Here is a 24,233-nt window from a genome sequence, read left to right as displayed (position 1 = left end):
CCACATTCGTGATTCTGTCAAATGGCAGATACAACAGCATCAGGAAGCTCAAGTGGCATTTACAGAAGGTAAAGAGCCGCTATACTTGTTATCTTTTTAGGGATGTGCTTGGATTTTGCCCTCAAGCTGGAGCAGTCATAGGATATATAATAAATCGCCACGGTCGGAATTTATCCCCAAGCTGGGGTAATCGATGGGTAAAGTCTTATCCACAGTCGGGGTTTTATTCAAGCTTCAGGTGCAAGTTTTTGTGCATCTCCATGCCCTTGCATAAAACACAGTTACACGTTTTTTTATATAGATATTTTTCAGTTGTAGACAGGAATAATAAGTATTTGCGAGTGTTTGAAATGAATGGGTTCATTATGAATTGAGTGGCACTACATTTCAAAAGCAAAATTGGATTGAAATGCAAGAACTGTAGTACGGAATTAGTGTTGGTTCTGGATCGTAGAATGGAATTGTGTGTGTGTGATTGGATTTTTAACGTAGCTTGAATAATTTTTCAGTCATATTGCTACGATGTCTGCAGTGTGGCAGTTTATAGTGATGTATAGCACTGGGGCATCATGCTGCAAACATGTAGTATGATGTTGCACCCAGTCACATTATCCTGACACCAGGCCGATCAGTCCTAACACTAACCTCTTAATGCTGAGCGTCTAGCGAGGTAGCTGTTAATACCATTTTTGTAAGTCTTTGGTATGACTTGGCTGGGGTTTGAACCCATGACCTCCCGCTTCTGAGGCGGACGCTCTAACCACTAGGACACCGGAGTGGTCAGAATGGAATTGTAACAATTACAATGGAAGCAATTTGTATTATGCTTGTTGGGGCATTCCTCACTGATGGCTGTCAGTGACATCATCATGGGAATGTGTAACAGCCACATTTTGTAAGAACAAGGTGTAGTTGGTGAACAATACAGACACTTTTCTGCCATTTCCACTGGCATCATCTCATATGATGTTATTTAAAAAAACTTCCTACAACATACTCACAACATATAAAACCTATATGCAAATCTGATGAAAGCTGCTTGTGTTTCTGAAACACATATTCCATACTGGTGGCAAGAATGTCCAAATCTACATTACAAAAATGAAAACATTACCATCCATCTAGGAGTTGCAAATGTATGAAATCCTCTTGTTGGGTAGTTTTACTAACAGGCTTTACAGCAGGGCCTTCCATTAGATTTAAATGTGGCAGGTAAGTTGACAAAGTAGGGTGGGGGGTTGGGGGGACCTACCCCAATGGGGATAATTCATTTTTTTTTTAAAGTAGCATGGTGTAAAGTAAAAGTAGATGGGCTGATAAGGAATCCACTGAATTTACAGACTAAAGGTTCAGACATTTGTTTTTAAGAGAAAAATGAAAGAAGGAAACAATACAACAGATATTTTAATATGACTTTAATGTTTATTTTCTAGATTTAATTAAGATTATGAATCAGAATCAGTCTCCAACTCCACTGTAAAGTTTATCTATTACTTCTTCTGCTCAGGCACCTGCAAATTAAAACAAAATTGTAATGCTTAAATAAAGTCATATCATCTCAGCACTAGTTACATATGCAGAAGTCATGTTAATCAGCATTATAAAAATGTATGAAATTTTCTTCACTGCACTTGTGCTTCCCTTACTATCGTTAAGCCATGATACAAGATAACTTTGCACTTACTTGTCATTTCTGGCAAGTGGATGGTGCAATCAATTTGCACAAAGATGAATTTATTTCATCCAAATATTTCATGTGAATAAAAATTCCAAATGGAGGCACTTGTCCGATCAGACAAGATATATGCATATTGTAGTTAGCTGGACTCTAGCTCTGATAGTCCTGGGCAATAGGATAAGCTGATTTTGTTATCAGTTTAGAAATGCATCCGCTTTGCAAATACTATGCTTTAAAAGACGAAACTGAATCCAATATTGATGAAATAAGAGTCATTTGGATTACCTTGTTTTTTATCATTCTGCGTTGGTTGGGTGCATATTTGAGGGTCTCTGATATGGTCTCTTCCATTCCATTTGCCTTTGCTTTGCCATTAGTTTTCAAGCAGGCTTCTGCATGAGTAATACAATGTTTTAAAATAAGTTTCACAACAAAGGATGCATTGCATTTTTCTAAATGCCAGCAATAATCAATGGAATATTTTTAAAACATGTACTTTGAAATGTGTCTCAAGTTACTTTATCAATTCATTTAAAAATCTCTGGCAAGTCACATGAAAAACACAATTTAAATCAAGCCATACTTACTTATCAAAGACTTTCTCATTCACATCCTTTACCTCACACAATAAATATCAGCAACACCAACATTAAATTCACACAATCAGTACAAAACCTAGGTGTTACTCTGGACAGTACTCTCACATTGCACCAACATGTCATGAACATATGCAAGGCTGCGTATCTTGAGCTGAGACGCATCAGCTCCATTCTCAGATATCTTTCAGTTGATGCCACTAAAACACTTGTGTGTTCATTACTGCTTTCAAGACTGGACTATGGCAACTCAATTCTGTCTGGTTCATCTTAATATCTACTGCAGAGACTTCAAAAAGTTCAAAACATAGCTGCTTGGATCATACTTAGAGTACCACAATCAGAGCACACCTCCCCGCTGCTCTGTACCCAACACTGGCTATCCATTCGATCCAGAATCAAACACAACATTAGTTCTCTGTGCTACGTTTCACTGACAGACTCTAGTCCAACATACCTATCCGACCTCACCTATGTGTACACACAAGCAAGATACTTACACTCCTCTTCCGACAATCATATACTCATTATTCTCACTATGAAAACAAAGTCACATGGACAGCATTCTTTTGCATACCAGGGCCCAGCAACATGGAATGAATTGCCCACTGAACTTAGACACAAAGACGCAGTGATCCCATTCAAGAGTGCTCTCAAAACTACTTATTCTGACTACAAAAACAAACTTAATGACTTAATAATGTTAACTACCTTAAATATTCTCAGCATGTTTTTTATGTTTTCTAATTTCATGGTGTTTGTTTTTGTAATCATATCATTGTGTATGTTTTTATGTTGTCTAATGTTGCAAAGCGCTTAGAGCTTCTAAAGATTAGGCGCTATACAAAGTCCTCATTATTATTATTATTATATTTAGCTTGGATGAATATTTTTTAAATCAGTGGCCATAACTAAAAAATGGGATTTTGTTTTATGATCATAAAAGTATGTTGGACACCATCCATGATGTACAATGCTGTCTGACATTTCTATGCACCTAAGGTTTCCATCTCAAATATTAAAGCAAAATGCATACCGAATTTGACAGATTGATGAAAATAAAAAAAGCAATGCTTACCATTTGAAAAGAGGCAATTGTCACTAGAATATTCTATTCAAAATGATATTAATTTTGGACACAGGGGATACCACCCCCATGTTTTCCTGACTCGTGATATGTCGGCCTATTCTGTGCACAGCTTTAAAAGATGTAATGTTTATCCATCGAGCTATAGAAATGAAATACATTTACTGTAGACTGTTTCTGTCAGCAGTTAAGTTGAGTAATTAGGTCAGGTTTATAGCTAGTTTACAAAATTCAATGTAGAATGCCAATAAATGACAAGATATATTTTTGCAAACTAAAGTGATCTTGAAAAAAGATTAGTAAAGTTTAACATTTTATAAAAAATAAGCTATTATGTGGAAAAGAAACAACAATGAAATAGGATGCAATGTGTTTACGTCTAGTTTTGGAAGGTACCGTCATAATTGTACCGTAGTTTAATGGGTGGAAAGGCCATTGAAAGGTAAGGGCAGTGCGGAGACCATCAAGTATGTTCCAGAATAGCTGAATCTTTGTAGATACATAGATCCATTCGTAACTTCAGTCCGCAAGCGAAACACTGTACTTCGTATCCCAATCCTGACTCGGGTCCGAAGTAGACAAATCCTGTTCTAGCTAAAACATACGAAGAAGGTAATCCTTCCCTATCCGTAGGCCATTTTTGAAACGTGTCCAATCGACGGGCACAATCACAATAGTCAGGTAAGAAGACTGGAAAATGGTAGGGTTTGAACTTGGAGTTCTCACTGGATTTCTCACTCGATTCTTGCTGCGGCGAAGTCATCCTTCTGGTGGGTGGCTATCCTCTTACAACCAATGTTTTATACCGACATGTCCATACGGCAAAGTAAAGTGGGTGGGAAGCCGCACTCGCTTCTGCTACACGATTTGATAGACTTTTTCCAAGGGTCGACTGACGATGTGGTGTGTGGGTAAACGTACAATCTTGTTGGGTTGATAGGTGGTCACTTTCTCTAGACTGCAAGGCTTCTTTCAATATGCCAAAGTTGACCACTCGACTGGTACGATAATTCAGAGTAAGTCCTTTCACTTTACACTTCGTGTGCACTTCTCCTTGTTTGTCCCAGTATTCGTAGCCGTAATTTTTGGGACCACCACTAACGAAACTTAGAATCTTGTCATCGGGGTGCTTGTCTGTCCAGGCTCCTAAACGGTCTCCTTCGATGTCAGGGTGCTGTTGACTCGGGTGATCGATATAAATGCAACTGTCCATGTCAAAGTACAAGACACGTTCCCCTAACAGTTCTAAAGCTTCGTACAATTTTAAGCGAGCATGAGCTGTCATGTAAGCTGCAATGATGACATTTCCAAAAGGGTCATCTTCTACAAAGTTCAGATCTTCTTCGTAATTCACCAAGATCAAATCCTCACGAACGACGTCCACGTGTTTCATGAATTTGGCTTTGTCGTGAATCATCTGAAAGTAGCGGGAAGGTTCGGTCAAATACTCCGTCTTGGGTAAACACGGTCATTGTGCCATTTTACCCCACAAGCAATTTAACATCACTTTGGCAAACGATCGCCTGCCTTCGTTTTTCTCAATGTGATTTAAAGTAATGCCTTCTTGTGCCCAGAATTTCTCTCTGAATGTCTTTTGGTCTTCGGGAGTGTGACACCAGGACAGATAGCCACTGGCTTCTTGCTCAGTTTCAAAAAGGCATCCACGTAGTCTGCGAAAATGCCTTTCTGCGTGGGGTCACCCTTGTGGAATTATTGTGTCTTGGGAAAGTGGCAAATTTCGTACACTTCTAACAGTTGGTATCCCATGTTCAGAGCTTTGAACAATTCTACGCTGACCCATGTCCCCGTCAAGGCCCGTTCTTCCTGGGTGTGATGACAAGGTTGATCTTGGTTGCACGTTTCAGCACAAGTACGGCACAAAGGAAACACAAGTTTGCCTTGGCAATGGCGAGGTAAGACGGGATGGTATAGGTTCGTGGGAGGCAAAACTTTGCACTTGATCAAGCCTTCGTATTGTCGAATGTTTTTTAGGTCGATGTGTTCGGTGAACAATTGTGGGTGCCCTGCAGGAAAGCAACAATATTTGCACACATAGGGATACAGTGAACACACGTCCAAGTATTTGATTTCTTCTCCTTTCTCTTCGTCAGCTTGGTACAGCAAACAGGTGGCATTGGTCCTTCCTCCGTACAAACTATTACTTGGGTTCAGGGGGTCCATGAACTGGTAACTTTCCATGAGGCGTTTAAACTCAGGATCGGTGTTCAAACGGTGATTGTATTTGTGTTCCCACATTTCCACCACTTGGTATCCTTCCTGTTCTAACTTTAGGCGTGGCTGACAAATGGCCTGGTACAAGTCTTCCATGGTTCGTTGTAAGAACTGATTTTTAGTGCCGCGGTCAGGGTAACAGACGGGACATCCGTGAAATAAGCAACCGTTAAACTCGTACATGATCTTGGGGTTTTCTAAGTCCCAGCCATTGACCGAATGCATTCCGATGATCTTTCGCCCTGTCCGTTGCGGGCATGCTGAATCCATTTGTCTTCCTTGTCGCACATGTAATGCAACCAGCATGGGGCTTTGACCGAGTATTGACGTTTGACATAGTTGGTCGTTTGAGGACTGATGACAGCCACAGTGTTTTCAAGCATGAATCGTTGTCGGTAGACTAAGGAACACGCTTTGGCAATGGTGCAAGCCTCTTTTAAATGATCAACCCCTCCGTGTTCCATGAACAGTTCTCGAAATTTTCCACAGCATCGCCGTAAAATGTCCATGTCGGAACGACGATACTTTAGCATTTCTTCCTGAAAGTCGAAAGGGTCGGAGGCGTGAGCCTGGTACCAAGCGTAGAAAGTTTCTCGTTCAGTACGCATGTTGTCAGGGTCGTAATAGTGAGCCTGAGGCAAATGGGGTAGAACGGCGTGTTGATTGGCTTCTGTATTGAAAAAGTGTGGAAAGTACCCTTTAGCCATTTCTGTCATTCCAAACATTTTAGGCATTCGACTCAAAGGCATGGCTAAGTAGCTCATCGAATCTTTAAACTGCACTTGTCCCACTTGCATGAAAATGATTTTGGCTCCGTTCAAAGTGATTTTAGGACGCTCGATGCCACGTTCCGTATAACATCTCAAAAGAAACTGTCCATCGTATCCGGAGAAATTGTGAGCCATCACCGTGGCATGGTGATGACAATCTCCATAATAATGTTCGATGTCCTCTTGGCTCCACGTCTTGTCGATGGGGTCTAAGACCCATTGTGTGAAATCGGCTAGTGTGTTCAGTCCTTGAAAGATTTTTTCACGCCCTCCAGGAATCTTACTGCAGTGAGGGCAATAACTCAAGATAGGTTCTTGAATCACTTCTCGCACGCTCGATGAGCCACGCAGAAATTAGGAATGTGAATACTGGTCTCTTGCATGCATTCGAAATCGAAAAAGATGAAATTGCCTTTCTTCTTCTTGTGACCATCCTCTTTCTCTGGTTGGGATTGGTATTTTTGTATGTAGCATTGGTGTTCCAAGTCCACAATGCAGTGACAAATGTGACATTTTTTCTTTCCTGAACATACGTGTGCCTTGGTACTGTTGATACATAGACCTTGTCCACACATTGGGCACAATCTCAGGAGTTGACAAGCACATTTCTTCTGTGAACCTTGCATCTTCAGATGTTGTTGGTAACAGGCAGGGCTGACAAATGTGCGCAGACAAGCAGGACAATGCACTGGTTCTTGCCCTTCGCTCAGACAGGGTTGAGAGGCCAAACATCCTGAGCATTTCGATCCACAATGTTTGTGTTGCTCTCGATTATTATAACCATCATAAGTCACATTTCTCACAGTAATATTTGTATCCCAGGAATCCAGTGATAGTGGTAATGGTATCGAAATGGTCATCGTGATGATAGAGGTGAATGTATTTTCCATCCTTAAAGTCTTTCCCTCGAAACAACAGAGACCCGCGCACTTCTTGAGGGTGCACTTTCAAGGTGTATCGTGGAGCTAGGGCATCTTGCAATTTTTGCATCTCAGGAATGCCACAGGATGTGTCTTTGGACAGGCATGCTTGTTGTAACAGAAGTTCTGCTTCATTTCGTTGTTTGGCTCGGTTCGATTTTCGAATGTTCTCCCAGGCTCTTTTCCATTCTACCGTGTCGTTCTTGTCGGCATAGGTTCATCCCACCACGATGGCTCGGGCTAAACACACGTGGTCTTGAAAATTGTTAATTTGGACAAGACTTGTTTTGGTAATGCGAAGGTTGTTGACCAATAAGGTCTTTCTGCATTGTCCGGTCCCTTGAGGAGGAGAGACGTGGGTCATGTCCAGTGTGGCTTTTCCATCGGTGATGTCAAACTGGTCATTAGATTGTTGCACGTGTTGAATCTTGTCCATGACTTTGGAAGTGGTCAATTCTGCAGGGCTGCTAAACTCGATCCAAACAGGGGATTTCAAGCCATCATGTTGTATGGAAAGTCTCAAGCGATCATCTTCTTTGGGTTGACATTGTCGCTTGAGTGTGGTGAGCAAAGAATCCCACATGTCGGTGATGAACCCTTTTGCTTTCTCTAACAGTACTTCAGACTTGAAATCTTTAAACTTCACTGTGTATTTGTAAGCCGTAGTTCTAAATTTTCTAGAGGGACGCTTTTCCGTCTCTCGAATGTCATAGTACTTTTCAGGGTTGACTAAGGGTGGTAAACTTTGTTTAGAGGGTTTGGATTCTGGTTCACTCATGTCCTCTTCAAAATCACTGGCATGAATTTGTGCCAAGACTTCAGCCCTAGTACGAGGCGATAGATCACGTTTCTGCCTCTTACTTTCTTCTTCTTTCTTCTCAAATGAATTGGATCATTTCATCTCGATAGCAAAAAGTCAAATGACTAAAGTTTAAACACCATGGATTAATTTATAGTCATAGCAGACCAGCATATATAAAGGGTATGTGTCTTGTCCTTTCACTATTCATTTCACTCTCAAACTGAGCACAACAATGGAAGAGACTACCAAGATCGAACGTTTCATCAGAGCTTTGCGAGGGGTCATTAGAAAATTCTCTTCAGACCAGCCGAGGGACTACTCTCCTTCCTTTCAAGATAAAAGTCAAGATACTTGCTATATCTGTCAGAAGAAAGGGCATTGGTCTTCAGAGTGTCCAGACCGTCAAAAAAGAAAAAAAAGGGGTTAGAAGAGACAAAAGTCAAGATACCTGTTATTATTGTCAAGAAAAAGGACATTGGTCACCAGACTGCCCAAAAAAGAAACAAGAGGAGTCAGAAGAAGAGAGGGATTCTTCAGAGGAAGAGGAAGAAGAAGAGGAAGAAAACAGACAGGTGAAGAAAAAGAAACAGGAGAAGAAAAGAAGGGAAGAAAGTGAAGAGGAAGAGGAGGAAAAGACTATGACGGTGAAGAAATTAAAAAAACAGAGAGTGAACAATGAGACAGAATAAGTCTATGAACTTTTTAAAGTGCTCTGTTGTGAATTGTGAATTGTAAATATTTATAAAAGAATAAATTAATTATAAAAGGTAAGTGTCTTTGGGTTTTGATTTTAAAATAAGAACCTACACTCACGCACACTCATACACAGACAGGTACTATTGGGTAAAATGGTTTTTATTAGTTATTGGCAATTGAAAGCCTATCTCTTTTCGAGAGACGTGGATGGCCCTGAAAAGGGCCTTTTTTGGTGTAAGGGGTGAGTTTAAACAATCAACTTTAACTGTCTTAAGCCTTTGCCATGGCCAAGGCCTACTTCTGGACTGCGTACTGTTGATGATGATTTCGTTGAAATCACTAAGGATGGTGCAGTAGGCGTAGTCACAGGGTTGGAGTGTTTAGCTTGGGAAGGTCGTATTCTCTTCGGCCGTAATAAAGAAGTCTGATACATCTGTTTCAGACTTCTTAACTAAAATGTCTAACAGTACCGTGACCGTTTGATTTTGACACCCTTGTTTCTTTGCTGCTGCGTCTTCTTCTTGTTGTTTTTTTCTTACCTCTTCTTCTTGCTGCTGTTGCTGTAGGAGAAAAGCTTGTTCCGCTTCCTTTTGCTGTTGTATAAATTTCTCCAATTCTTCTTTCTGTCTCTGTCTAAAATTTTCCATGTGCGGTAATGAAGGAGAAGGTGACGAAGGTTCAGGAACAAATTCTTGCAAGGTAAAAAAATCCACAAAATCCCAATTCACCTCTTCTGAAAGTAAGTCTGGGTTCCCTTGGGTAGTCTCCACCATCAGTGCACCCAAACTGATCGTTTTCTGAGTTTCCGTCATGTTGAAAAACTGTCGCTTAGATTGACTACGCACAGGCGCTAGCGAATCTATATAGACTATGTGACGTCACAGACTGCTCTCTTCGGATTGGACGTGGGCTGACTGAATTTTGTAACGCGTGTTTGGATTGGTCAACAAACTCAATCCGTTTCAATCCTTCCTCCCCCTATAAATAAGTACAGTTCACTGCATTCCTTCACCTGTTACTCAGCACCCCAACATGTGGACCGATGTACAATCTTCAACGCTTGTGTCTTCGATGATGTTCCGGACGGACATATCAATGTATGTCCGATCCAACTGGACAGTTATCCACAGGACAGACACCAGCCTGTGGATGCGAAGAATCTTATGTGGAGCATCAAGGATGCCTCAAAAGAGTCTTAATCTATGGTCCTGCAGTCAGGCACAGCCTAAGGTCAAGAAGATGTCACAGATGCCCTTTATGTTAAGGGTATATTAACATAAAACCAAAGGCCCTTTTCAGGGCCATTCCTATCTCTCGAAAAGATCTTGACTTTCAATTGCCTACCCCTTTTTTTATTTTTTTGTTTAAAAAAATAATAAAAAAATAGAGACCCCTCCCTGTTTCAATTTTCGCCTGTTCCATTTTCATAGACCCATCAGGTCGGGACCTTATTAAAATAGGGTCCCGACCCTGTTCCATTTCCCCTAGTCCCAAGACAGTCCCACGATTTATTCCCCATGTTCAATTTCCCTTGTCCCTAGAGTGAATAGTTTTTTTTCTTTCTCCCATGTTAAATTCCCCTTGTCCCTAGAATGGATATTTTTTTTCTTTCTCCCATGTTAAATTACATAGTCCCCAGAGTGGATATACCCTTTTTAACATGGAAGTTCCCTAGTCCCTAGACCGTCCCTATTCACTACTACCATTGTCATTACCAGCCTGAAACCCAATTTAATGCCATTTGTATAAATTCATTTCAAATAAATATTATGATATAGTTGAAGTGTAAAGTCAAGCAAGTATTCTGTTTGCAGATTTTACATTTTAGATATTATAGTAAAGTCATATTTTCTCTTGTTTAGTAAACTTTATTGCAACTGGTTCCAAAATAGTAAATCTTATTTAATGTTCATTCACCAGAATAGGTATTAATACAATCCCGAATTAACTGTATGGTACTAAAATATACCCTGATCTTGTGTGAGATTGTAATATACAGAACTATACCTCAAGACAACAATAATATATTGAATTTATATTGTATCAAGACTGTCATGGTTATGAACTCCAACTTTATTCAGGTTTTTTCATAATAAATGATCATCTTGTGCTATGGTTGAAAAGAAATCAAAGTTCAGTTTAACTCCATTCTCTCCACATTTGTAAGTTGTTAAGAGGCATACTCATCCTCAGTGTTATAGTAAAATGTAATCTTATTTGGATCAATCTTGGTGGTGTAATATATGAATGGAGAAAGAATATTATCATCCAGATTAAAATATGTTTTATTCAGACTCTACTAAAATTTTTAGTTGGATATGGGTTACGGAGCCTGATGTGTACGAACAAGGCAATGTGTACCATGACCTTTTTAATTTAACATTTTAAACTCCTGCAGAAGAAAGAGATTTTTCAGATCCATTAATCTGTATTAACAAAAACATTTCTTCAGTATGATTTTCAATTACTTAGTATTGACAAAACTCATATTTTAAAGTTGTTGTTTTTTTGTGTTTGGTTTGGCCTTTTATGGTAAACCAACACAAGTAAGTTATTTAGTGCCAAGGCACTTTAAGTATAGTGCCTTGCCCAAGGACACACCATGGTAGCTAACCCAGGTTGGTCTGATGGTAGAATTTGAACCTACCTTATTTCACAGGTCCAGAAAGCTAACCACTGAGCCACTACAGCTCCCCATCTTATAGTGGAATGCTGGTATACTTTATGATCAAGAAGGATGGGTTGGGGTATGCATGTTGCATCTGAAAAAAGTGATGGAATTTTTGTTTACATAATATTTTAGTCATACGATATGAATCATTTTCTATAGATTTAAGATGTATCAGATCAAGTTAAGAAAAATCATATATTCTGTTTCCTGGGAATGTACTAAAATTCACTGTTATTGTTTGATTTTTTGGTAGTAAGCTTACTTGGTATTTTTTTCTTTTTAACTTGAATACCTAATTTGTTAACATCCTATTCTAAATCTTCAGAGTTCTGTCTATTAAGTGACAACTGTTGATACATGTAGGGAAGTTTTTGTTTATATCTTTTGATTTTTGTGATTCTGGAAGTTGCAGTATTTGTTGTTGTATTATAACCATTTCAGTAATTTAATGAATGCAGAGTATACTGCTCTATAAATGAAATTTAAGTGAAAATAATGTAAAAGTATGTTTCACTGCAAATATAAATTGTTTAAAATAATATATCATTTATCATATGACTATTCAATTGTGGTAACTAGTATTCCATCCAATATCTATATATTAAAATATGTCTTTTCATACAGCTGGTGATCATTTAGATACAAGTCCAATTGAACATAATCAAATTATCAATGCAGGTGTTTTTATTAGTAGTAGTATTGCAAGTATAAGTGTTAGTATTAAGATTTCATATACAGGTATGATAAGTGTATCATAATGTTTAAATGATGCTCCTTGTTACAACATAAAATATGTTCATTGAAACAAATGGTTCACTGGTAAATTGGCAGCAAAGGTCTTCACTGAATTATGTTGCATAAACTATTTTACAATAAAACATATATGATGCATCTCAATTATGATGAATGTGAGGAGGAGGATTAATAATAATGCAATTTAAGTTATCTTCATAACATAAGTTCTAGCAGATGTGTAATTTTTATGTGGTTCATCATCAGTTTGAAACTGGTCTGTGATTTCTGGATCTGGACATACCTGGTCCCCTGCTGTTGTGCTGCTATGGTCTTTACAGTTCATTAGGATATCAGTTACACTTGGTTTACATTTAGAACCCCATGGGATGGATTGCCCAGTTTGAAACTGAGAGAATGGTTAATTATCCATAATATAACTCCTGCAGTTATTATTAGGTTTGATATCAAGGTCTTTCTTTAAAAGCTTTTCAACTCAGGTTCTGTTCTACCATACAGATAAATAAAGTCAAATTCAAGGCTTTCAGATTTGTCCAGTTTGTTTCATGTGTTGCAGCAGACAGACTGTATATTGCCACTGTACCATATAAATATCAGTGCTTAGTCTGCTCTCAGTTGCTGTGGTTTGATTAGTTACAAGTGTCATCACATGTGACTAATTATTGACCAATGTAATGAAACTTGTATAATTAGAAGGCTGTATTTAAAAACTCTAAAGATCTTAAAAAGAAAATTGGATCGGGGTAAGTAAAACCTTTTACTTTGACCATTTGGCTAGAAAATAATTTTCAATAAGTTTAAATTGGATAATAGTAATATAATAATTAATTACACAAATCAGAATAAAAGCTATTTGCATATCCCCTTACAGCTGTTGCTTTTTCATAGTACTAAGTAGAATAAAGTATAGTTAAGACAGATAAAGAAATATCCCGTCATATATACCTTACATCAAATAAAGAAACTCAAGATGGATAACAACAAAATTAATGTCACATCATCAAATAGTTATCTCAGCTGCCTGGTCAACCTAAAGGCAGATAAACTAAGGCAAACTTACTCCGAAGCAGTCTCATCCCCCCTAAGAGAAAAACGACAGATACAGTTCTTAACGCCAATTTTCAACTCGACCCCAACTGACTCGATGAGTAGACTCTACCTGTCACCAAGCGTAAACGAGAATGTGGACAATCTACCGAGTAACCGCAAAACTACATCCGACATGAGTACCCAAACTGAGGAACAATACTCAACAAGCACAAAAACAACCCAGACCACGCTGGTTAAAAACACTAGCAGCCAGGGGACTCAAACTGAGAACCTACTAGATGAAACAGAACGCCCTCACCCTACCACAAATAAAGCAGTCACACACGACTCAACAAAAGGTAAGAATAATAGGAAAACCAAATCCCAAATACCAGTTAGAAAGAATAAGGAACACACTAACTGTCAATACAAGACCCAGCAAGCCGGTTATGGACAACGAAACAAAGTCAGCTAAAGAGACAAACACCAGGGGAAAAAAGACCAGTCTGCAAAATATCCAAAACAAGAAACACCCCACTGAACTGACTCTCTTCGTCAAGGGAGTAAATTCCAAAATAACGAAGTTAGCCTTTAAAACCATAGCATGGCAATTGAACAAACATCACCAAGGAGAATTCACGCTTAAAAGCACTAGAGACGACTTGCTGATAATCAAATGCACCACTGAACAACAGATTGCCAAATATATGGAAATTGAAAGAATAGGCCAAATAAATGTTCAGGTCACTAGACACAACAGAACAAAACAACACATAGACCCAAACCCCCCAAAAACACACAACAAAGGAGTCATATACGTATCAACTCAAAATAAAACCAATGAAATAGTAGACTACATAAGGAGTAAAGGACAGGAAGTAGAGAAAGCAATCCGCCTAAAAACAAGAAGGGGAAAGGATAGCACTGCAGTGGTACTCTTTTTTAAGGGCGCCACCCCAGAAACTATCAAAATAGCCGAAAAACTCGAGGCTAAAAAAATTTTTGCTTTCAAAAACAAACCACGGTTCTGTGGCAACTGCAAAAATTGGGGGCATTACTCTAAGAGTTGCGGAAACCTATTCCGGTGCAATCAATGTGGTCTTCACCACCCAGACCGGAAAACATGTAGCGCCAGCAATCAGCACTGCGCTAACTGTAGTGGTAACCACAAACCAAACCACGCAGAATGCCCCAGGGCTCTTAGAGAAGCCCTAATAGTCGAATATATGATCTCCCATGGGGTAAACTATAAGCAGGCCAAAACAAAAATTAGGATACCAAAAACAAAATAAATAGGTAGCACCCTCACTGGTAGGAAACACGCATAAAATGAAAACAACAGTAAATTAAACAAACTATTAAGACTTTTTGCACTAGAGATGGATTCCAGAGCAGAAATCAAAATATGGCAATGGAATGCACGCGGCCTTAGGGCCCACGCTGACCAACTAAATAACAAAATACTTGAACAGGAAAGAAAACCAGATGTTATATGCATACAGGACACCCACCTAAATGATACCTCACGTATCCCAAACATCATAGGCTACAACACCAAATACCTAAAGCATCGATCCCCCACAGCAAGAGGAGGGGGGTTAGCAACCTTTGTTAGAGATGGAATTACATCAGAAATGCATAAATTAACAGATAGTAGACCGCCCAATGACTTCGAAATACAGATAGTCAAAATAACCGCTCAAACTAAGCAGGTACTAATCGTTAACCTCTATGAAACAAATGAGCAGCGCAATTTAAGTGCAGACGAAACAATCAAAATGATTAAAGACTGTGGAGAATGGGTGGTAATATGCGGGGACTTCAATGCGCACAATGAACTATGGGGGAGTCAAAAGACGGACATTAAAGGAAAAATTGTAGAAAAATGGGCACAAAAATGCAACTTAGTTTTTCTAAACAACGGAATGCACACCCGGATAGATGACAGAACAGGTCACACATCAGCAATAGACCTATCTCTATGCACACCAAGATTAGCAGGCATTTCTGATTGGCAAGTTGATGAAAGCGACCCTATGGGAAGTGACCATTACCTTATAAATATAGAAATACAAATTAGAATACCTCAAAATAAAGCGTCCTTCACACCAAGATGGAAATACAAACAGGCCAACTGGATTAGGTTCAAACAGATAGGTGACTCAATCGACCCAGAAACCATATATCACCGGGACATTGACACCTTTAATGACAAATTAATAGAAACCATTAACACAATGGCCCAAGAAACAATTCCTAAAACTAAAGGAGTAGCACCCAAACCCACGGTGCCCTGGTGGAATAATGAATGTAAAATAGCAATTAAAGAGAAAAAAAGAGCTCTAAACAAATTCAAAAGAACTAAAAATAATAGGGACTTTAACTACTACAAGGAAAAGGAAAAAACTGCCAAACAAACTATTATGATAGCTAAACAAAACTCATGGAGAGAATTCTGCTCAAAACTAGATATTAACACAAAATCGAAGGAGGTGTGGCAAAGAATTAAAAAAATGAGAGGCAAAACTAAATCAATAACCCCCAACATACCTGGACAAAACAACAAACATAAGGCAGAATTATTCGCAAACTATTTCGCCAACATGTGTAGCAATACCAACTTAGAGGATAAGTTTAAAAATCATAAAAGGCAATTTGAGGAAAGCAACTCTGACAACATAAAGGAAGCAGGAAATAATGACGGCCCACTAAACCTTCCGTTTACAGAAGCCGAATGGAGAAAGGCCCTCGCCGGCAAAAAGACCACATCCCCCGGGGAGGACACTTTGGGGTATGAAATGTACAAGAACCTACCCAAAAAACTTGTCACAATTGCACTTAACCTCATTAATAAAATATGGGAAACCGGTACCATACCTATAAGATGGAAAAAGGCAGTAGTGGTCCCGATTCTTAAGCCTGGAAAACCCTCAAGTGATATAAAATCATACAGGCCCATATCACTAACAGACAATATATGTAAAATAATGGAAATTATGGTAAACAACAGGCTGAAATACCATTTAGAAAGCAAAGGACTACTAGCTAATACACAGAGCGGGTTTCGCAACTACCGAAGCACAATAGACCAACTCATGAGACTAGAAACCGCTGTCAAATTAGCATCTAGAGAAAAATTTTAAAAATCCAGATATGTTACAGCCATCTTCTTAGACATGGAAAAAGCATATGATCTAATGTGGACTAAGGGACTGATAAGTAAACTTAAACCATACGGAATAACTGGCAATATATACAAATTTATTGCTAACTTCCTAACCGATAGAAAGATACAAGTCAGACTAGGACAAGACTACTCCGAACGATACAAACTGGAAAATGGCACACCACAATGAAGCGTAATCAGCCCAACTTTATTTAATATAATGATAAACGACCTGGAAACAGCGGTAAAACCCAACCACCTTGACTTATCCCAATTCGCCGATGACAGCGCCGTATGGAAAACTGGCAACCCGGCCAGCAGAGAAACGACCAAGCACTTACAAAAAGGACTAAACGATATAGGAAATTGGACAGATAAATGGGGATTTAAATTGTCACCTCTAAAAACAGTAGGCATAGTTTCCAATCCGGGAGGTGGCCACCCCCCACCCACTCCAAACTTAACCCTAAAGGGGGTACCCATCAAATTCGAAAAACAAGCGACACTCCTAGGTATGGTATTCGACCACGAACTCACGTGGGCAGCTCATATCCAAGAACTCGTAACGAAGTGCAAACGAGACATCAACCTCCACAGAAACCTCAGAGGGGTGAATTGGGGGGTTGATCAAAAAACACTCGTTACCCTATATAGAGCACTTATAAGAGCAAAATTGGACTACGGTTGCCAGGTATATGGAGCGGCGAACGCCACGTTACTAAAGAAACTAGACACAGTCCAATCAAAAGCGCTATGGGTATGCACCGGCGTCCTAAATGGTACCCCCACACAAGATATCTTAATAATAGTAGGAGAACCCCCGCTAGACCTAAGGCGGAAGGAATTGATGCTGCGATACTCGACTCGAATATCAATACACCAACCCAACCACCTCACGCTACAAGCCCTCTTAGCATGCGACAAACCATTCGATACAAAAGGAAAAAATAAAAAAATACCTAGTGGGAAAATAATTATAGAATTAAAAAGGAAATTTCAAATCGCAAATATCAACCCAGAAAAAATAAGGTACTACCCAGACCCCCCGTGGACCTGTCCCACACCACAAATAGATCTTAGCTTACGTAAACTAGGACAAAAACAAAATGACCCGATAGGACTAAGAGCATCAATACTAACGTACATTGACAACAAATACGAGACATACACGCAAATCTTCGCAGATGGATCAAAAACCAAAAATCCAAATAAAACTGCAGCAGGGATAGTGATCCCAAAATTAGATGTCACCGTTGGAAAAAGACTCCCAGACCAATGCGCTATATACACGGTAGAATTCATGGCAATACTAATGGCATTAACATACGTCAAAACATACCCCACAACTAAGGCAGTCATTCTAAGCGACTCTTACAGTGTACTACAATCGTTAGCAACGGACCAATCCAAGAGCAGACCTAATATGATTAATCATGCAAGATCGCTACTTAAAGAGATTGAAAAAAACAACAAACACGTTGAATTCGTATGGATACCCTCTCACATCCATAATCCCAGGCAATGACAAAGCAGATGCAGAAGCAAAAAACGCCACAAACGAACCAAAAGCCCAAAATATAGCATACAGCGTCACTGAAATCAATAACATGGGACAAGATCAATGACATGTGGCAAGAGCTATGGGAAAAATCGGATGCAAACAGTCTAATACACACGATGATGAAAAAAGTAAGTAGAAAAGTCGAAAGTCCGACCTTCAAAAATCCATACGATATAACAATAATAAATAGAATAAGAACAGGTAAAACACTATTGGCAGGATGCGCAGGGAAACACATAAAAAGGGGACCAACCGAAAACTGCCCCTACTGCCCAACTCCAGAAACAATCGCACACTTAATAAATATATGCCCCAAATACAACCAGGAAAGGGCCGAACTAAAATCTCAACAGGAACAAATAGGAGAACGGTGGACATACCCGGAGTTACTTGTGGCAAAAAACAATAACATAGGAATGACCTATAATAACATCATGACATTCATTAACAAAATAGGCAAAAGGGGACAAATCTAAACCGAATGAAGGGTTGGGTATAAAGAGAGACCATGTAAAGAAATTAAAACCAATAAACCTAAAAGATCGAACCAAAAAAGAAAAAAACCAATCAAAATATTACAAATCACTGTTTGGGAATTGTGACGGCCGGCTCGGGCTAGTGGGTTCACAGACTGACACCGCCACTCATAACCCGAACAATAAAAACCAGATAAGGACGAATATTACAAAATCACTGTTTTGGAATTATAATGGCATGCTAGGCCCCGTAGGTTCAAAAAAAAAAAAAAAAATATAAAAAAATAAAAATAAAAAAAATATACATTAAAATAAATCACAAATAGCTAAGCTAAACAAAAATAACAGGTAAATAGCCAAGTGGTCAAAGCGAAGGGAAACAAAGGCAATCAAACCACCTCCCTCGAAGAAAACATCTCACGGCGAACATGGCAGTATCAAAAGGACGAGAAGACCAAAACAGAAACGGACACGGGATAAGGCAGAAAGAGCTGAAATAAAGAAGAGCAGGAAAAGGCACAGAATGAAGTTAAACGTCCTAAGGCAGTAAAAGAAGAAAGAACAGGACACTTGCAGACCTTGGGGAATGAAGGCAGAAACAATGAAAAGAGTATGCCTCAAATAATCAAACCACCCCCACCCCCCAGTATGAAAAGAATTGCCTTCCCGAAATCAAACAAAATAAATAAGGCCACCCCCCCCATCTACTTATAAGTGTGAATGAGAAAGTGAGCGTGAATGTGTGTTGTCGGGATATGTGGGAAAAGCAGAAAAACGAACAAAAATGTCTATAGCCATCACACAAATATAGCATACACACTCCCTACCCACCTTTTTTTTCTTTTCTTTTCTTTTTTTTTTTCTTTTTTACAAACAAATTTTACCACATAGGGCTTTCATTCTGACCCACGAAAGCCCTCTTTTGACCAACAACTTACTGGCCCTGAAACACACTGATTGGTTTAAAGCCACACGTACGAAATACTTAACCAAATTGAGATCTCCAAAACAAAATAAAGGGCTACTAAAAGCCTACTAGATGTGAAAAAATTTCCGGAAAATTCAAGTACGCAAAGTACACAAAATTTAATAGACCTTACAAAAGATAGGAAAATTCACAACTCAGGAATATCTGAAGCGTATGTGACAATCACATGTTTGGCAAGATAGTACAGGAATAGCCCAATAAATATAGGGAACTGGGCATCGATTGCAACGAAAATTTAATAATACTGCTGCTGGTGTGCTTCGGTTACTGCCTGAAATGAGAGAGGAAGGAGATGCAGGATGCAGAAACAGACCACCAACGGAGTACAACGATGGAGAAGGTTGCAGCGACGAGAGCCTGGGCGGGACCTTTTGGGGCACCTGGGCTTCGGCTTGCTTGCTTGGGGGCATTGTATAAGTTAATCGCTAAATTCAAAAAGTACACAAACGTGTACAAACTAAACAGTCGCACATACCGAAAGGTGCACGTGACTTTAATCCAATGAATGAATGAAATGTGTGCTAGAGGGTAGGGTTAGCAGTTATACTCCCAATTATGTTTGTGATGAGCAAAAGCAGCTGCACAAATTTGAGCTTTTAGTTTGGTTCTGGTAGGGTCAAAGGATGCAGGTACATTTTACATTAATTTTTTACTAGAAATAGCTATTTTCAATATTTTTCTGTGACAAGGCAACTAAAAGAATCAGTATGTGCCTTATGCATGAATAAAGTTCACTAGTACTATAACAAATTAGCATACTTTTCATCACCCCTCTACCATCAAGATTTTTTTATATTTAACTCTGTAGCAGACACAAATAAAAGTCGGCAGCTCATTTGCAGACTAAGTTACGCATATGATCTCCAATGCTCATCTAACTGTGACAGGCAGTCACCAACAAGCCAACCTATTTCCATGCCTAACTCAAAGTAAATCTGAACCACATTATAGATTTAGCTTATGTGTAAATTTATAAATGCTAGGCTTGTGATAATTAGGTTCATGCCTTCTACCTTAAAAATTAGAGGGATGTCAAAATACGAAACTATCCAGTGAGACCTATGATGTTAATTTTAATCCCTATGGGATTTGTGACATAAAAAACCCAAATGCTTTATGTATTAAAAGGTAACTAATGGGGGCAGGATCTGCCCAGAATCAGTGGTTAGTATGCTAGACTCCTGATAAAAATGTTTGTGTTAAAATCCTGTTATCAAGTCAACCAGGTTACCTACTGCAATGTACCCTTGCCTTACTCCAATTCCCTCAGTACTCAGTAAACAACTAGTGTTGCTGTACATAACAAAACCAGTCCATATTGATTTTACATATTTTACTAAATCCTGACAAAAATAATTCTCTAAATAAAGAATGATTAATATGTGATGGTCTCGCATGTAATCAAACTCTTCCAAGCTTTTAATGATATGAACCGATTTAACAATGTTTATCAAATTTGCATGAAAAACTATTTCTTATTTGTCATCAAATATGTTCAATGTTTTGATCATATAAGCATTTCTGCTACATTAAATCAAAATAATCTTTTTGTCAGAAATAGAGCCCTTATAGTATTTGCAAGGTCAACCAATCAGATGCAGAATTTGAGTTTAATATGAATGAATATTTTTTTTACAAAATTGCTCTTTTGCTATATCTTGATGAGATAAATCTATTCACCAAGTCTGATGAAATTAATGAGAAATAGTTTTAAGAGCAGTAGCAAGAATGGCTAGTGAGATGTAGAACCACCACATTATATGCATAGATTTTGCTTATAGCCTCAGACATACAAGCAAATAATTAAACAAGTCAGATCTAAATTGGATCATAAACACTGTTGTGCAAATCATAAGAAACTCTGCCAATCAGATGCAAGGTCACTTCACTACCATACCTTTATCACACTCATAATAAGCATCATTGTGAAACTTGACTCTATAAGCCCAATGGCCAAGCATGATCAAACTTGAATCAGCAGTAGTGGTTATAACCTCATGTATTTGTATGCATCTTCACTTCTTCAATCTAGATCTCATTTATATAAGCATGTATTCTACGTTTAGTAAAAACTGCACTACATGTATAAATATTGCATGCGGTGGTAACATACTCAGATGAAAGATCACCTTATTATTATTAATGGTTAACACTCATCAAACTTCAAGGACAACTTAATGATTTTAGCCTATATTGTGGAAGTATGGCTTTTAGGCTGGTTAAAAAACTCAACTAATCTTATACATGATCACATGTATATACTTGGATTTTCCTCATTATTAGATTTATCCAAGATGTTGATTTAAGCCCAAAACCAAGTTTTATATAAACAAATTGATCAGAACTATGGACTCCAAAGTAGCTAATTTCTTACTGTTGAAAGACAGAAGGGGATGTGAAATAAATAACACACTCTGGACCATTACATAAACCCACTTAGCCTTTTGACCAGTTGAGATAAAATATCAACAATAATGTTAAATAAGATTGATAAATTATGTTTTCTCACATTACCTCTAGCCCTTTTCAACATGGATGGTATTTTTCTTCCACATATGTCAGCTCTTAATTAGTGGCCCTTTCCCATCATGAATGTTGTAGGTGAAACTCTCAGAATTAGGCTTTTTAATTTATATCTGTAGAAGAAAAAAACTATTGGTCTGCATATATCAATGTCACCATTTCTGTATTAGATTAAAATACCATATGTGTGTGTGTGTGTGTGTGTTAATTTTAGAATTCAAGCAAACTTGTCTCCATGTGTTTATTTTAAAACTGATGATGATAACACATAACAGGTTCAATGGATAAAATGTTATTTCTTACTTCTTACAACTGCTCATTATATCTGAATTTACATTCAATGTTTGTTTTAATTAACATATTTGGGATATTGGGCAAATTATTTATTTTGTAGTTTATCATTATATCATTTACCAGTCTTTTATCATTCAAATATGTAATATAGTACCATTATACTGACTTCATATTCTATATGATATCCCAGCAATACATATTAAGCAGATAAGTGCAAAAAAAATGTTCAGAATGTAAAATTTACTCCAAGCTCAAAGAAGATCAGCAAAAGATAATATCCAACAAATTACCAAACAAAAAGCGAAGTTAACGCAGTTACCTTTATTATGATGTCTCCAACACCAACGGTACTGTACAGCTACGTCTTCTGAGTTTTACCGTCATCTTGTCTTTCAAACCAGAATTAATTTCTTGAGCTCTTACAAAATGAAGAAACTTTTAAATACTATAATTTAAGCAGCTTCTTTACATGCCATCAGATAAATTATGGCACAGTGTTATGTCTGTCAGCAAAACGCAACTTCACATTTGGACGGCGCGCTGTGTGGGCATCGCCGACACAGCAACTGACATGAATTCTCTATTAGCAGACAATGATTCGGAATAAATCCTTCGCAAATCTAACATTCTCGATTTTTCATAGTTCCACTTTTCATTGTTGCATCTGTTTGATTGTACAATTGCTAATGATGTTCAATGAATCAACTTCAATTCATCTGCTGTCTGAAATCCCGGTTCAGTTGGTATTTTCTTCCGCGCATGATGCCGTGTAAATAAAAGATACGGTCGACATTCAAAGTGGTTTAGGTTAATTTATTATTTTTCTTTATTAAGGTCATTTGCAGAAAGTGTTTCGCTAGGGTGAGAAAAAAAAATATAACAAAAAGAAAACTTTCTTTTCCAACGCTAATACTGTATATATTTCAATTTGTGATTGATGCTATAAATAAAAAAAAAATGATAATAAAGCATTTTAGCCCGTGGCTTCGGCACGGCACTCGTTTTTGTGGGTTTTTTAAAATGTTGTTAGTGTTGTTTTGGGGTTGTTTTTTGTGTGTGTACCACACTAAAAAACATACCAGGTATTAGGCCTAACGTAGGAAAAGAAATTATCCTCTATTTATTACTATTCTTACTGTCAAATGACGCAAAAGTGATCAAATTGCTATTAAGATTTTGTTTTGTATAACACTTACCGCTCGTTTTCCTCGAGATAAAGCAGCCACTTCAAAATGATTATAAAATCTGTGACAGATGAAAATCGTGGTTTAAATAATTCGTAATCGCCTGCCTTAAAATACTGTAGGAATTTGCTAATGTATTTCATGGCCCTCGTTTGAATAGATACCAACGATCATGTATATCGACCAAATTTTATATATTCCTGCCCACAATCATGTATTTTGTATTAAACCGTATATTACACGAGCGCTCTGTGGCAAACTCGGGGGGGGGGGGGGGGGCGGGTCTCCATTATACCCAGAGGCGTAGCTATGATATTTTGCGCCCGGGGACGAACTATAAAATTGGCGCCCCAGCCCCCTCCCCGTTTAATCACATTTTTGAATATTACCCTTGTTTACTTATTATAATGTAACGTTGTAAGCCTCATTTTGGCGCCCCTGTACCTTGGCGCCCGGGGACATATGTACTCCCCTTCCCCCCCCCCCCCCCCCAGCTACGCCTCTGATTATACCTGCTGTATCAGTTGAGAAATATATTGAACAGATCAGGCCCCAATACTCTCGCTCTGAAAAACATTAAAATAATTATATGCAGAATATCGGTAGGTCTCCCTCTTGCCAAAAATGTCAGCACCATATATATTTTGCAAGTAATGTAATGGGTATAATAACACACACACACACACACACACACACACACTTTTTTTTGGGGGGGGCAACGGACAGATGCCCCCATTTCCCAAAAAAAATAAAAAGTATTTTATATTTGTGTATTTCCCCCTCAGATGTGTTCTACGTTTTATTAAA

General features: G+C 38.3%; 1 long non-coding RNA gene across 1 annotated transcript; it reads right to left on the bottom strand.

Moving 5' to 3' along the window:
• Nucleotides 1–1,400: 1,400 nt before the first annotated feature.
• Nucleotides 1,401–23,604, bottom strand: LOC149780482 (uncharacterized). Its single transcript, XR_016414895.1, has 5 exons — nucleotides 22,562–23,604; nucleotides 21,940–22,061; nucleotides 11,429–11,543; nucleotides 1,964–2,070; nucleotides 1,401–1,511 (listed from the first exon to the last, which is right to left on the bottom strand). It is a non-coding gene; the product is annotated as an uncharacterized LOC149780482 (long non-coding RNA).
• Nucleotides 23,605–24,233: the final 629 nt, after the last annotated feature.

Source organism: Sinohyriopsis cumingii, chromosome 16 (genome assembly GCF_028554795.1).
Source record: "Sinohyriopsis cumingii isolate HCF-2022 chromosome 16, ASM2855479v2, whole genome shotgun sequence".
In the NCBI taxonomy this organism is placed as follows: domain Eukaryota; kingdom Metazoa; phylum Mollusca; class Bivalvia; order Unionida; family Unionidae; genus Sinohyriopsis; species Sinohyriopsis cumingii.
The sequence above is the reverse complement of the archived record's forward strand: the minus strand, read 5'-3'. Positions and strand labels throughout refer to the sequence as shown.